Source organism: Neovison vison, chromosome 11 (assembly GCF_020171115.1).
Source record: "Neovison vison isolate M4711 chromosome 11, ASM_NN_V1, whole genome shotgun sequence".
NCBI classification, from domain to species: Eukaryota; Metazoa; Chordata; class Mammalia; order Carnivora; family Mustelidae; genus Neogale; species Neogale vison.
The window spans coordinates 128,950,637-128,966,496 of record NC_058101.1 but is presented as its reverse complement, the minus strand read 5'-3'; the positions used below and the strand labels follow the sequence as shown (position 1 = coordinate 128,966,496).

At 37.8% G+C, this 15,860-nt stretch overlaps 1 protein-coding gene across 3 annotated transcripts in view; it reads right to left on the bottom strand.

Moving 5' to 3' along the window:
• FNIP2 (folliculin interacting protein 2) overlaps positions 1-15,860 on the bottom strand; it is a 136,069-nt gene that overhangs the window by 118,950 nt on the left and 1,259 nt on the right. The gene's annotated exons all lie outside the window — the stretch shown is intronic.

The following is a 15,860-nucleotide window of genomic DNA, read 5'->3' as shown; positions in this document are numbered from 1 at the left end:
GTAAACACAGTGAGAGGTATGGACAGGATAAACATACTTGCTGGTTAAATTCTAAGAAATGTTCCAAAAGTTTCAAAGAGGAAGATTTATACAAAATTTTAAAAAAGAATTCCAGATAATTCAATAAATTATATTACTCTAAGTAGTGGTATTGGCTGAAAATAAACAGGTTTAAATAAATATATTTAAATATTTGCTGAGCTCCTATTAACGGACTCAGTGCTATGCTGTGTACTACAGGGACATACATACAATGTTCCTTGCACTTAAGGTATAAGCTGGTAATGCTTGGATAATTAAAAAAAAATAAAATAAAAACAGCTAGTAGATGGCTGTAAGTGCCATAAAAAAAGAAAAGCACTAAATTCAGGAGTTCAGAGGGCATGTATATTTAGGGCAATCTGCAAAGACAATCAGAGGTGGCATCTGGACAGAGTTTGGAAGTACAAACAGAACTGTAACGAAAGTTATTTTGGGGAAGAGAACAGAAAAAGAAAAGTCTTAAGAGCAAAATATGGATCTCCTGAGCCCTCTGGCAAATACCCGCTTACTATCTGCTCCAATAACCACTGCCTCATGAAGAGCACTATTTGTGGAGTATCCAACTGCACTTAAATTCAGTATGTGCAAAACCAAATATATATACTCTCTTTCTTATTACCTGTATTTTTAAGTAGGTTCCACACCCAACTTGGAGCCCAACTTGGGCCTGAACTCATGACCCTGAGATCAAGAGCTGGGCTAAGATCAAGAGTTGGATGCTTAACCAACTGAGCCATCCAGGTCCCTCAGGGGAAATTACTTTTGAAAAAGTGAGTATAGGGGCACCTGGGTGGCTCAGTTGGTTAAGCATCCAACTCTGGATCTCAGGGTCATGAGTTCGAGCTCAGCATTAGGCTTCATGGTAGGTGTGGAGCCTTTTTTTTTTTTTTTTAAGTAAATTTATTCTTATAGCTGTCCTCGTTCCATTAATTATGCTACTGTTCTCCCAGGTTACTCAGGCTCAAAACCTTGAAATTATTCTTTATATTACTACTTTAAGGGTTTTGTTTTGTTTTAAGTAACTTCTAGACTCAACGTTGGTCTTGAACTCACAAGCCGGAGATAAAGGGTTATATGCTCTTGACTGAGTCAGCCAGGTATCCCAATTATTATACTTTTAAAAAATTATTTATTCTCTTTGTTTACAATTCACCTCTTTCATATTCCATCCCGTTTTTCCTCTAAAATATACCTCACATAACTCCATGCATACCAGTTAGGTCCCCAAGGAAACTATATTCAGAGAAAGCAATGGGAGATCTATAAACCCTTACTTACTTGCTAAGCTTTGATGCCCAATCTCAGACTCAGATCCCAGTAAGTTGGACTGGGCCAGGCTCTGGAAGTGTTTGGGACCAGATGGAGAATTCCAGCTGTGAGGATTTTAGGCCACCCAGAGCCTAAACCAACATAGGTCAGATGACCTCCTCCTCTGCCCCCAAAAGGTCACAGAGGACCTAATCTGATGGTGAGGAAAAACCCTTGTTGGGAATCCCAGCCAGCCAAGAAAAAGAAAAGAAGAGAAATTTGGACACTACTTGCCCCTACACACAGGGCAGAGTTGGTCAAGGCCCCATATCCCAAATATTTCTAGGATAGGAAGACAAAGGGAGTCTTCTAAACAGAGGAGTGATAACTGATAGATTAACAATAATTCAGGATTTGTTTAGAAGGAGAGGAGAGACCCTGTTATTTTCTCCTTGAGGATAATTGTTGCTCCCTGACTAAAAATATCTCTGGGGTACGGGAGACCAAGTGCCTTGCACATAAAGGTTTCTAAAATAAAGAGCACAGGTCTCACGTTATGGCAATACTTTAATCCAAGGGAAGATACCTACTATGGTCTGCTGATTGGACCACAGCAATTCTGACAATCAAGCACTAGCTATAACACAGTTCTGAAAAGAAGCTTCCTCTTAAACAGCTATTTAACATGCTAGTGGGTCTAGGCAAGCTCGGGAGAACTCACATTGCTACAGCTGTGTTACACACAATATTGACTCTTAGAGTCCAAGCTATAAAACTCAATACTCACTGGAATAATCTTAAGAGCCACATAGCACAGTAATCAGCTGCAAGATCAAAGTCCAACACAACCCTGAACTTGAAGGAAAGAAAACTGAAAGAAGGAAGACACAATGATGAACAAATTATAAAGTGTGAATTTCCACCTAGGGCAACTAGACTGCTTTTTAAGATTTTATTTATTGGGGCACCTGGGTGGCTCAGTGGGTTAAAGCCTCTGCCTTCGGCTCGGGTCGTGATCCCAGGGTCCTGGAATCGAGCCCTGCGTTAGGCTCTCTGCTCAGTAGGGAGCATGCTCCCCCCCACCCCCGACTCTGCCTGCCTCTCTGCCTACATGCGATCTCTGTCAAATAAATAAATAAAATCTTTTTTTAAAAGATTTTAAAAGATTTTTTTAAAAAAGATTTTATTTATTTGACAGAGAGAGACACAGCGAGAGAGGGAACACAAGGAGAGGGAGTGGGAAAGGGAGAAGTAGGCTTCCCGCTGGGCAGGTAGCCCAATGTGGGGCTCAATCCCAAGACCCCAAGATCATGACCCAAGCTGAAGGCAGACACTTAACAACTGAGTCACCCAGGTGCCCCTAGACTGCTTTTTAACAGCTTTACTGGGAACACACAGAGTTTGCACACTTCTCATTGGCACATTATCTAGACGAATAATCCACGTAATTCTCAGGGTCAGTCAGCACTTCAATAAGGTAAGATTACTGGACAATTAAAAGCTTTTCCTTTCTCTAGTTTCTGAGGCAAATGCCCCTCTCTCTCTCCTTCCCTTTTCCCCGCTTTCCATTTGTTTAAAAAAAAAAAAAATTGACTATCATGAGTAACTGAGCTAGTCCTCAAACACAAACTCTCTCTGGTGTAAGTCTTGAATTTTAGGACACAGCCAAAATGTGCTCTTCACAAATGTTTGGGAAACTAATCAATACATGAAGCAGAACTATCAGGAGACTACTTAGAGAAAAAAAGATGTCCTGAGATACAAAAAGAGATACCTGAGCATGGGGGGGGAAATGACTAGGCCAAGCACAGAGGATTTTTAGAGCAGTGAAAATACTCTCTGTGGTATTATAAGGATGGATATGTGCCATTTTACATTTTCCCAAACTGAATACAATGTGTCAATGTAGGTTCATCCTTGGTAAAAAGGTACCACTCCGGTGAGTGATGATGATAATGAGGGAGGCTCTACATGTGTCAGGGCAGGGCTGTATGAGAAATCCCTGTACCTTCTCCTCAATTTAATTTAAACCTAAAACTGCTCTAAATAACTAAGGTACTTATTGAAAGAAAATAAAAAAGACAAAACAAAACAAAAAAACCCCAGATAACTCTGTTTACCAAGTATGAATTCTGCCATAGGCTAGGAAGAAAGCCCAAAAGGTAGGAATATAATGTTACTGGCTTGTGATGATTTGTGGCTTTTCCCCTTGGAGACAGAGGCCTAGGGTTGGGGGAAAGCAGGAAGACTAAGAAATACAGACACATTCTACTTGTAGATATCGTATATAGTAAAACTGTACTATCTTGGATCCCAGCACCAAAATTTAGGTCAAGGCACTGGTGCTGAGCAAGCTGTTTCACCAATCCGTTACCCAAAATCATAGTGGCTCCCCAATGCCTTCAGAGAAGGAACTTCACTTTTTTTTTTTTTTAAAGATTTTATTTATTTATTTGACAGAGAGAGAGATCGCAAGTAGGCAGAGAGAGAGAGAGAGAGAAGCAGGCTCCCTGCTGAGCAAAGAGCCCGATGCGGGGCTCGATCCCAGGACATTGAGATCATGACCTGAGCCGAAGGCAGCGGCTTAATCCACTGAGCCACCCAGGCGCCCCAGAACTCCACTTTTTGATGAAGACAGCTACTTGCCATTTCCCTACAATTTGGAGATGGCCAAGAGTTGTGATTAAGACAGGGAAGTAGCTAGAGAAGCTAGGAAGAAAAGAGTATTTCAGTTTCTGAGTACTACAAGACTTAAACCATTTTTCAAATGTCTGAGTGCCAAGGGCTGTGTGGGACAAATGACAAATATTATCTTTAGTCTTCAGAACAACCTTGCAAGAAAAGAGATTTTACATTCATTTTACAGATGAAAAAAACTCAGGGAGGGTAACGTGGCATACATCCTAAGTGGGGGAGCCAGGTTTGAACTCAAGAAATGCAAACCCACAACAAAGTTCCTATTCTTTCTATTGATCCTCAAAGTAGCATAGATTGAAGACCTCTCACTGACTCTTTGGGGTCACCTAAATTTAAACTTAAAATTAGGGGCACCCAGGTGCTTCAATAGGTTATGTCTGCATTTGGCTCAGGTCATGATTCCAGGGTCCTGAGAGTCCCACATCGAGCTCCCTGCTTAGTGGGGAGCTTGCCTCTTCCTCTGCTTGCTGCCCTCCCACTTGTGCTCTCTCGCTATCTCTGTCAGATAAATAAAATCTTTAAAACAAACAAACAAACAAAAAACCTTAAAATTAAATGCTTTCAAGGACCCGCACAATTTCATCCCAGTGGATCTTGCCTCACTAGAGCATTCTTATTTCCAAAAAACCAGTCCACTCATTACCCCAAGAACACACGTGAAGATAAAACATTTTCACCCTCTTCATCTCTTTACAGATATTCTCCAATCAGATCTGACCCCCTCTGTAAAGCCTCCCCTAATCAGCTCAGACTAAGGGGCCCTTACTACTTGCTTTCATCTTAATCTGCCACTGGATCTGTGGCCTTGGAGTCCACCGCTCTGTATTACCACTTAGCTTTTTACACTTATTATCTATTTCTTGCACAACTAAAATTGGAAGTTCCCTAAAAATAACACTTAAGACTACATGCTTCCTTATAAACCTGACAGAATGTACCAGAATCTTAATCTCTCAGGTATCTCAAATAATAATCTGCAAAGTGGGGATACAGATCATGTATTAGTAAAGAATTCACAGGCATGGCTTTGAATTCCCAGCAACACTAGTTAACCACTCAGTAATCCCATGCAAGCCTCAACATTTTCATCTATAAAACATTATGACTTTATAATCTAGAAATTAGCTAATAAAAATACCTACCCTTAAAGGAGAACTATGAGACATGGGTGAGAAGATATAAGTAGAAGCAACTCAGCACAGTGCCCAGTACATAGTAAAGTTTTATTTTCAACAAATAGTAGAGAATGGGTCTCTTAAAATTCTTGAGAAGGAGATATTTACAGGCATCTTAAAAGATTTCAAATAAGCCATTTACATACATATTCTATAATATGTCTCCACTAATTAATGACGTTCACAATATGAAAATACATCTTTAAAACCATAAATGGCTATTTGCATTATAAAAGAATTTGAGGTTTTCCTTAATTTTTATCTTTTGCCCAATTTTATTATTGTGAAGGATAATTTTTTAAATTATCCTTAAAAATTTAAGGGCATTTACCCACAAGCTCATTACCCCATCATATCATCAGCCTTTTTCCCTTATTGTATTACTGTTATATTACAAATTAATATGTTAATTATATATTAATAATCACATATCAATACATTAATATAACATTATATTAAAATATTTGTGACTTGATTACATTAATAAGTCATCCTAATCATTTAACTATCATATAATATCCCATGAAACTAACATCATATTTACCCGCTCTCCTGCTGTTAGACAGCTATTAAGATTCTTTTTAGATTTTATGATGTAATGATAATGTCTAAAGAGCATCTCTATGCACTAAAGTTACTTTGCTTTTTTAAACATGTTCATACAGCGAACGTTTTTGGTAAATCACTAGGGTCAAAAAAAGGGCAAGCACTATCATGTCTAGCTAGCACTGCTAAATTGAATTACAAAGGAGCTTAAAACAATATGCAGGACCCTGGACTAGAGAAGCGATTAACAACCACCAAGAGCAAGCTAAGGCTCCAGTTACACCACCACCCCACCAGTTGGCATTGTTTCTTTAGGGTACTTGAAGCTACTAAACAGTCACTGTTGTATGTTACTGGTAGGAGTATAAATAGGTGCAACATCTCTGAAGAGCAATGTAGCAGAAATTCCATTCGAGGTTCTTATCCTAGAAACATACTTCATCTTATGCATAAGACCTCTGACCAGCAGTTCACTATCTGCAACCAAACAGCCTGGAAACAATCGAAATATCCATCAGTGGGGGACTAGTTGATATTAGTGTGCTTGGCTGCACACTAAAGTTACCTGGGAAGGGTTTCATAAAGACAGACACATAGTGGGGCACCTGGGTGTCTCAGTGGGTTAAGCCGCTGCCTTCAGCTCAGGTCATGATCTCAGGGTCCTGGGATTGAGTCCTGCATCGGGCTCTCTGCTCAGCGGGGAACCTGCTTCCCTCTCTCTCTCTCTCTCTCTCTCTCTGCCTGCCTCTCCATCTACTTGTGATTTCTCTCTGTCAAATAAATAAATAAATAAAATCTTAAAAAAAAAAAAAAAAAAGACAGATACATAGGGCCCTAACCCAGACCAATTAAATATGGATCTCTGAGAAAGTGAGCAGTTTGGGTATTTAAACCTCTCTACATGACTTTAATGTCCAACCAGATTTAAGAACCACAGGGGTTTAAGTAAAGTATTCATACATTTATTCAACGGAATATTACATAACTATAAGCAAAAGACAGTACACAGGAAACTACCACTCTACACGAACGAAAGAATATTTTTTCCTTATGTTTGCATAGAATATTTCTGGAAGGATATAAAAGAAACTATTATAATAATGGTACCCTTTAGGAAGAGAGACTGGCCTGTGAACTGAAGGTTTCTATTTCAATGCATATCATTTTATATTGTTTCATTTTTTAATCAGGTGCATTTAATTTTCAAAAAAATTCAAATAATTCAAATTCATTCAAAAATTCAAATAATCTTGAACAAAATAAAATCGTAATTTATAGAAAAAATTTTCAAGAACATATGCCACTAAAAAATGTACCGTATCCCACAGCAGAAGCCAGGTAGCAATGTTCATAGGGTCTCTGTAAAGACCCACAATACTTGGAAAGAACTAAGTGGCTACCAGCGGTACTTCTTTGCCATTTGGGCAGAGACAGTAGTTCCTGCTCAGCTACCTCCTTCTGCCCTAGCAACTAACTTACTCAGTGTACCATTCTAAAGCAAATAGTCATTGCCTATTATGCTTGGTCAAAATGTTTACTCAAAGCTCACTTCCTCACACAGTGTAGGTCAACTTTATATGTTAGTCTGGGTTATACACTTCTTAAAGAACATGCCAGATTTGTAATGCACATTTAAGTTAGTTTCTCAAATGGAAGGCAGAGTTGATTCCATCTCTTCTCTGAAATACCTACTTCATGTAACATGCAAACATGGTCTCTGCAGGTTCATAAGACCTGACCTTGTTTTTATACTTAAGTGTGCTATTATCTTAAATTTGAAAAAACCAATGAGCTAATAATGTTATTGTATAATGTATTTCAGGTTTACCAAGCCACACAAGAATTAAAATAAATCTAAAAAGTATAGAACAGAGTTTTACATTTATCAACCAGCTAATAATTTGAAAGGTTCACATTGTTTAAATACTTTTTCAACAGGTTATTTTTGGCAGCTGTGGGATTTTATAACTGGGTTCAGAAATATTACTTAGGTGTCTTTTTTGGTTTAGTTGTGTGGTTTCTTTTGTTTTGTTTTTAAAGAGGAGACAGGTCTCTTTAGACTATTTATCCTATGATTTTGATACCAGAAAATTTTTCATTATAATTAATGGAAAGAAAGAAACTGAGTTGTGTAAAATGAGATACCTTTAAGCAATGCCACAAGGCATACCAGAAACATCAAGAAAGGAACTTCCCTCGGGGCACCTGGGTGGCTCAGTGGGTTAAGCCGCTGCCTTCGGCTCAGGTCATGATCTCGGGGTCCTGGGATCGAGTCCCGCATCGGGCTCTCTGCTCAGCGGGGAGCCTGCTTCCCTCTCTCTCTCTCTCTCTCTGCCTGCCTCTCTGTCTACTGTGATCTCTCTCTGTCAAATAAATAAATAAAATCTTTAAAAAAAAAAAAAAAAAAAAGAAAGGAAGTTCCCTACAAATAAAAGCATTAATATTTCAAGAGATCAGATTCTGGAATACCAGAGAATCTTTAAGGACTGTCAGTCTTTAAAACTCTAAAATGCATTCATTAATTCATTCATTCACTCATTCAACAGGTATTTATTAAATGCAACTTCCTGCCAAGCACTGCATTAAGCACTACAGATACAATGACATTGCTAGGATTTAGAACTCCCACATCAATCCTCTAACCACAGCATGTATGTTTCCTTGTTTCATTCAATTATTTTCAAATATATGCTTTAAAGTGGGAAATTTAAAAGACATTCTTATTACTATTTCTCAATCATATTTTATAAAAAGACCTTGAGAAAATGAGGATAATTAAGAGGTAACTGGTCGGGACGCCTGGGTGGCTCAGTTGGTTAAGCAGCTGCCTTCGGCTCAGGTCATGGTCCCAGGGTCCTGGGATCGAGTCCCTCATCGGGCTCCTTGCTCAGCGGGGAGCCTGCTTCCCCCTCTGCCTCTGCCTGCCATTCTGTCTGCCTGTGCTCGGTCTCTCTCCCTCTCTCTCTCTGATAAATAAATAAAATCTTAAAAAAAAAAAAAAAAAAGAGGTAACTGGTAACACACATTTTTTTCTATAACCCTAACCCGTTTCGCATGAAAGAAAAAAGAAAATATCCAATCTTCTGGATATACCAGGGAGATAGAGTTGGCAGTATGAAGTATTTATAAGGTGTTAAAGGCAGAACAGATTAGATTGGTGATTTTGTTGCTTCTTCCTAACACATCTTAAATCAACACCTGTTTCATCTCTCAAGGAACGTGCAGGTTAACATCTAACTTGTCTTCAACTTGTGAAGAAACAGAGTTGCCATGACAATTGAATGAAAAGTTTAGTTAGCAGAATTTCTCAAATGAAATGCAAAGATCCACTCAATGCCATTTAACTAATACATGTGTACTTATAAGCAAGTTCTATTTTTCTGTTTGTCAAACTATTTAAGTAAATGTTAACCTATTCTCTGCAAAGTTTCATGGATAAAATATTAAACATACACACACATCTTTTTGTTAGAATCGGCCACAAATAAATAAAATTGGACAATAACCGTTTGACTATTAAATCTTGGCAGTGCTGCATTTAGTATTATAGGGTCTCAAGTAGACCTAAATCAAGAAAAAGCAGACACTTATAAGTTTATTTCTTGTTATGCTAAATTATCAGGTAAATTCATGTACATGTTTAATTTCTACTTATAGCTATTACACAACGCAATCCAGGGGATATTCAAATACATGAACTATCAATTTTTTTTCAGAAAAAAAATTTCCATCATAAACACACAAGAGTTTAGGCTGTTTACATATGCTGCATAATCATTAACTTCCAACATGCAAACTAACCTTACTGGAAAATGAAGTACCCACCAGATATGTGGTTTCTCAATCTGTCCCCCCACAGTTTGGGGGAATATATTTCTACTGCACCTATGCCTACTCTCACATTGGGACCCTGCATGACTTGGTAGTCATTTTCAATTAGAAAACAGTGGATAATCAAACACCAGTGACCACTTATTTACAGATATATTATAACAAATACAGAAGTGCTCTTATTTATGATTTTAAAAAGTCAGGTGTAGTGATAAAATCATCTTCATAAGACAGTATACATATCTATTTATAACACTCTGCTGGGCACAAATTCTAGAGTATAATCTATAAATTAAACAAGAGTACAGGGACAAATAACTAGAAAAATATTCTAAATATATATAAATGAAAGTCATACAGTTAAAAAGAGTAATGTGATAGTCAGGAATCTAGATTATCCATGCTAATACTAAAATCTTATGTAACAGAAGGAACACTCCGCTATACAACACTTATCCACAACATTACATTATTAATGGCGACATTTATTAGATTTCATATATTGCATTATTTTGGCACAAACAGCGCAATAAGAAAAAAAATATGTAGCATGGTGTGTGAGAAGGCACATTGTCCTTTTCAGAAGTCCATTATAAAGGCAGCTGGACAGATTCTGGCTGAACACAAGTGGGATGCCAGCCCATCTCCTTCCATCCCCATCCCACCCTCCCATTCAAGCACTGGTTACAAAAGTGCCTGTGTGGCCCTGAGAAGTGAGTCATGGATGTTCCATTTACAGATGGGGTGGAGTTGAGGGAAATCACTATTACATGCCCAGTTAGCTGGAAAAGTCCATCCTGTTTTTCCTCTTTTACATAATAATCATTTTTCACAAACCTGAGATAAAGAATACTCAGTAAGTAGGAACTCACCAAATATTTCAGCATTCAGATGCAAAAGGGAAAGACTTAACTTTTACAGCCAAGGACATGACCTCATAGTGCAGGCCTAACAATTCACACTAGGCAAGGGACTTGTACAATCAGGATAAAACATTTGTTCCTTTTCGCCCACACCAAGAAAAACAGTGGCTGGAGAAATAAGCACAGTGCCAGTTCCCAAATCAGATTCACCCACCAGGAGTTCACACAGACAGCCAAAGCATTTCGGGAGTGCAAAGACAATCTTTTACAACTTCCTTTGCCTAGGAAACAAAACAGCAAAGTGGCTTCCTTAAGCTGACCTCAGAAGTAAACCATGAGAAACACAACCTACAGCCACAACGACAAAAATCAATGCTCTCTTTAGATCTACAGACTGCGCATTAAAACACCCCATGCCTTGGCCTATCTCGTGATTACTACCTACTAAGCAAATCACAATGTGTTAACATGGCCAGTTCGCATTTCAGGTCTCAAAATTATCATACATATCTTAGCTTAAAAATATCTATTTTAAGTCCCTTCATTTCTCCAAGTTCTCCCAAAATCTAAAAGGCTGTGTCACTTTCTAAACATATTTCAAATAAATCTTAATTTGATCTCTCTCTGTCACCAGCTAAAGAGTTGCACGTAGCTCCTAACCTGTGCTCTGAGCCATGGTGAGGATTACAGTGGGGTCCGAAGTGTGGGGGAAGCCCTGACCCTACCCAACCAGTAAAAATTGTGCATACGTACATTGCCAACAATTATCAGTATCACCAATGAAATTGGCCTCCTAAGGCTCATAATGAACTTAGGTGTTAAGCACATTAAAATTCACAGCATATTACTTTTAATAACAGGAACTACCAGTTATTTTAATGAAGAGGAAAATTTCTATGAAGAGTTTTCATTCAAATCAGATTTCTCCATAAATATTATCCTTAACCCATCCACCTCCACCTCACAGCATAGAGTAATCCAAAGATTATTTAAACATTCAAAATAATTTAAATCACAAAAACCACACAAATTCATCAGAGCAAAATCCAAAATACCAACAAAAAACAATATACAAAAGAGTAAAATTAAATTTTCAGCCACCCCTTGCCTGCCCCTGGCTGGTGTACAGTGCTGCTATCTCTCTTCCATATATGCATAGTCACACATATTTTAAAACTAATCATGCAAGTTTATATCTTGTTTTTACCTTTTTTTAAAAAAATATTTTATTTATTAATTTGTCAGAGAGCGGAAGCACAAGCAGTGGGGGTGGCAGGCAAGGGAGATGCAAGCTCCCCACTGAGCAGGGAGTCTGACGCAGGACTCGATCCCAGGACCCTGGGTTCATGACCTGAGCCGAAGGCAGACACTTAACTGACTGAGCCACCCCGGCGTCCTTGTTTTTACTTTTTCTATCCAGAATTCCTTTCTGTGTGGGTATATACATACCTCTGTGTATGTATGCACACGCATGTACACACACACACACAAAATACTGATTTGGCTGCTGCAGAGTATCATCCACAGTGCGATGGGTATCATTTTGCTTAACAGTAGTTCTCTTATCAGCTAAATAAGATTTTTTTTATAAGAAAAAAAATGTAATTCTGAAAAACAAATACACCACACTCCTAAAAATATTCCTGAACTCCTGGTCACCTCCATCCAGGTCTGAGTTACAGCCTGTTGGGTGTCTTAATACACTCTAAAAACTTAAGGTCTTTATTTCACCACTGACAACATCAAAGTAAAAAAAAAAAAAAGGTAAATAAAAGCATGTCACTTCAGTTCTATCTCAAGTCTCTGAAAAATGGTTCAATTATTAATAAAGCCTCAATGTGAATAATACTGAACTCCACAACTTAAAAGTCTCTGGGTAATACTTAAAATCATGTTGCACTGCATTAGATCCTTTTCAAAAGATTTTCAAACTATTGTATTACCTCCTTACCACCTATGTAACCCTATGACATAGGATGGTGCTGTGACTTTACAAATGACAAAACAGAGAACTGGAGAAATGAAGACACTTGTCCAGGCCCATGTTGACACGGTGACTGAGGCAGGACTAAATCAGTGGTCTGCTCAATTTGTCTTCTAAGTGCTTTTAACAGAACCCATTGCATTAGCTAGAACAGTCCCTTCTTTACCTCTGCCAAAAAACTCTAATAACCCCCCACAGTGTACGGCATGTTTCAGGACAAGGAGGTATGATGTAATGAGTACACCAATAAATCCAAAACCGCAGGCAAGGAAACCTCCAGGAAGTCTTTTAGAAAGTAGAAAAAAAGAAATCAAAACTACTATTAATGCCACATGTGTCTCAGGTCTGATGTTATAGGAATTAAAAATGAGTATAATGAAACTACACTATTTTTTTCTCCAGAATATTCTACCTCAAAAAAATCTCATTGGAAACGTGTATGTCCTGGGAGCTGGCAGTGGGAGGGGAAGAAGCACTCCTCTGTAATTTCCTTCTGTCCAAGAGACTAATTTATATTCCTACCCTCAGTCACACTTAGTCTAAGAACAGTGAGATCTTAATGCTGTACTTTATATTAAGATTTACTCTTTATCACTGTTTCAGTTATCTTCTTGTTATAGCTTCCAATCAGTACTTTGCTGTTTATTCATCTTGGTAAATAATGTGTTATCCTTTAGATCGCAAACTGCAGTAGGCAGGACCATGAGTGTCCTACCTTGATTTGTACAGGTGGAGTACAAGGCCACAAGTACATGGGCATCAGATGGTATTTGATAACAACGATAAGTAGATTAAATTATACTAACCCTGTAACAGAGTACTTAAATTTGTTCTTACAGAACAATGTGGATTAGTACTAACTAGGCCACTTGGCCTTAGATATTCAGGGCTGGAGGGGAGAAGGAATGGAATCTACTTCTAGCCTTTACACAGCTGGCTACCAGGCAGCTGAAATGCTTCTACTTACTCCTCAGGTCCCAGGTGATGTATCAACTTACTTCATTTAACTGGTCCAAAATAAAACAGCTAATTACCTATGATCCTTTCACCTCCCTGTTCCATATATTTTTTAGAAGAAGACCTGTCCACTAATTTAACAGAGACATTAAAAAAAAAAAAAAAACACTATAAGATAAAACCTCAAACTTGAACCAGACATGCAAGTCAATGTGCATATCTTGGCTTTTAAAAAGTCCTATGTGAACATGCTGACCTCCAATCCAAGGTAACAAGGAACCTAATTTTACTTCTGACTTGAGCCACTAGACAAAGTACCTCTTTTTGTTCTACTTTACCCCTCTAGAACAAAGGGTTGTTCAAATACATATTTATGTGTCAACTAATTAAAAGTGAAAGTATTCTGAAAACAAGAAAATAAAGATTACTCTCAAATTTCAAGACCATGATTTTTATAACTTTACCATGAATTTTATAACTTTAAATAGAGCTTACATTTCACAATACCATAATCATATCTTCTCCTAAACATATAAAATCAATCTCTTTTGATTTCTTTTGTTTTCCTAGAAGTCGCTTTCCTCAAAGCAATGAAAGGACTTTTGCTGAGATCCCAAACGAAACATACTTAAGAAGAAATCTTGACTGCGATGTTCCTCTTTTTAGATGGAACACCAGAAAGCACGAAGATCTGAAAATGACCTATGAGATAAGCTACTTATACTGGACAAAAAATTTCCTCTCTAATCAATTATAGTATATGAAAACCGGAGGAGTGAGAGGGAACAGTAAGAAACCAAGGGAAGTGCCCAGGAAGTGCACAAGAGTACACAGAGTAAAACAGAGGGCAAAACTTGCGGAAAGGCTAAACTTCAGAGAATTGGAGAAAAGTTTAAAATAACTAGTGAAAACCCATCGCGGGAACAGAAGAGATATAAAAAGGTTTTCAAAAACTCTAGAACAAATATACACTGTGTGTGTGTGTGTGTGTGTATGCATGTCTTTATATATACTATATATATATATATAATATATATTTATAAAAAATATATAAAGTTGGATCTTATTCTTAGGCTTTTCTCCAAAATATATGTTAATATATGCTACAAAACTGCCCAAAAAGTCTATCTGATTCCTCAGGAGACTTTCATTCCCAAGATCCACAAGTTACATGCTATATTTAAATGCACTGAAAAATAAAAATTCACGTTAGGAATATTAGATTTTTAATCTAAGGGTTTTTACTTTAACTTCTGAAAATCTATTCAACTATGAAGTGGGTCCCTAAGGGCAGCTAATACCCTGTATAAGGCAGCCACTTCCCCAAAAATCACATGCCAGCTTCTGTCTGGTAATATGGATAAACTGAAGCACAAGGGTAAGAAAAGGAAGTTTTCTAAGAGACTTTTCCCAGGAGGGCTACACATAATTATTTATACATAATATATTATATACATCTAAGAGTGAGACCAGGTGGAGAGAGCGGGAGGAAAGACTTGCCTGGATATCCTTAGTTGATCTGGTGCACTGGTTGCTTTATCCCCACCTTCCTGTGTCTTCCCAGACATGTGTTAGCTCACTTCTTTTTCCATGGTGACCCCAAGCAGGGACACAGCTAAAGGGCCTCAGGAATGAAATGTTTGACTGCTCCAATTCTCCCAATCTACCTCAAAAATCTACCTCAAAAAACTTGTAGAAAATCTTAAGGAGGTCAAGGAAAAAAAAAAAAAAAAAACAACCAGTCCTTGGCATACTTTTGTGTTCTTCATTATACACCAATGGGACGTCAGAACATTATACTGAAAATGTTCCCACAAAGTGGGAATCAATTGCCCTAATATGGCCAAACCCTAAATATAGCCACAATTTTTTTGTTCAAATACATGCCATTAAATTGTGGATGAAGGAAATGGTGGTGGGCAACTGGGCAGAGAGCACAGGAAACAATGACAGTGTAACTCCATTATCTCCACCAGCATTAAAATGGCTTTAAATGTCCTTGACAAGGGCTGCCAAAGTAAAGACACCAGTAACACACATGCCCTTTTTTCTCCAGGCTTTGTTCCCTTGATCAAGTCTGGGTTACTGGGAGGGAAGAAAAGAAATTCCATACCCTGGGTCTGAAGTAATTCTACCATTCTGAGAAGGGACACAACATCACTAGTACTCAAAGCGGTGAAAGGAATAGAATTCCCTACTCAAATTATAAGGATCCAGTTAGTCTAAAGGAAACATGAGAATTTAACTAGGGTAGTTGAAAGTCCTCACAATTTACCTTCCAAACAAAATCACACCCACACGCACCCACACACAACAAAATACTGATATTTAATATTCACATAACTGCAATGAGGGGCTATGTTCTAAATGAATGGGATTCAAGATAAGCAAAATCTAGAATATTAAAACTTAACCCAAAATGTATTCAAAGTTTCACGTCAAACTTTTAAAAGGTTTATTCTACCAGCCCTGGACTTGTTCCATAAACTAATTTTGCAAGACATTTTGGTCAAAAAA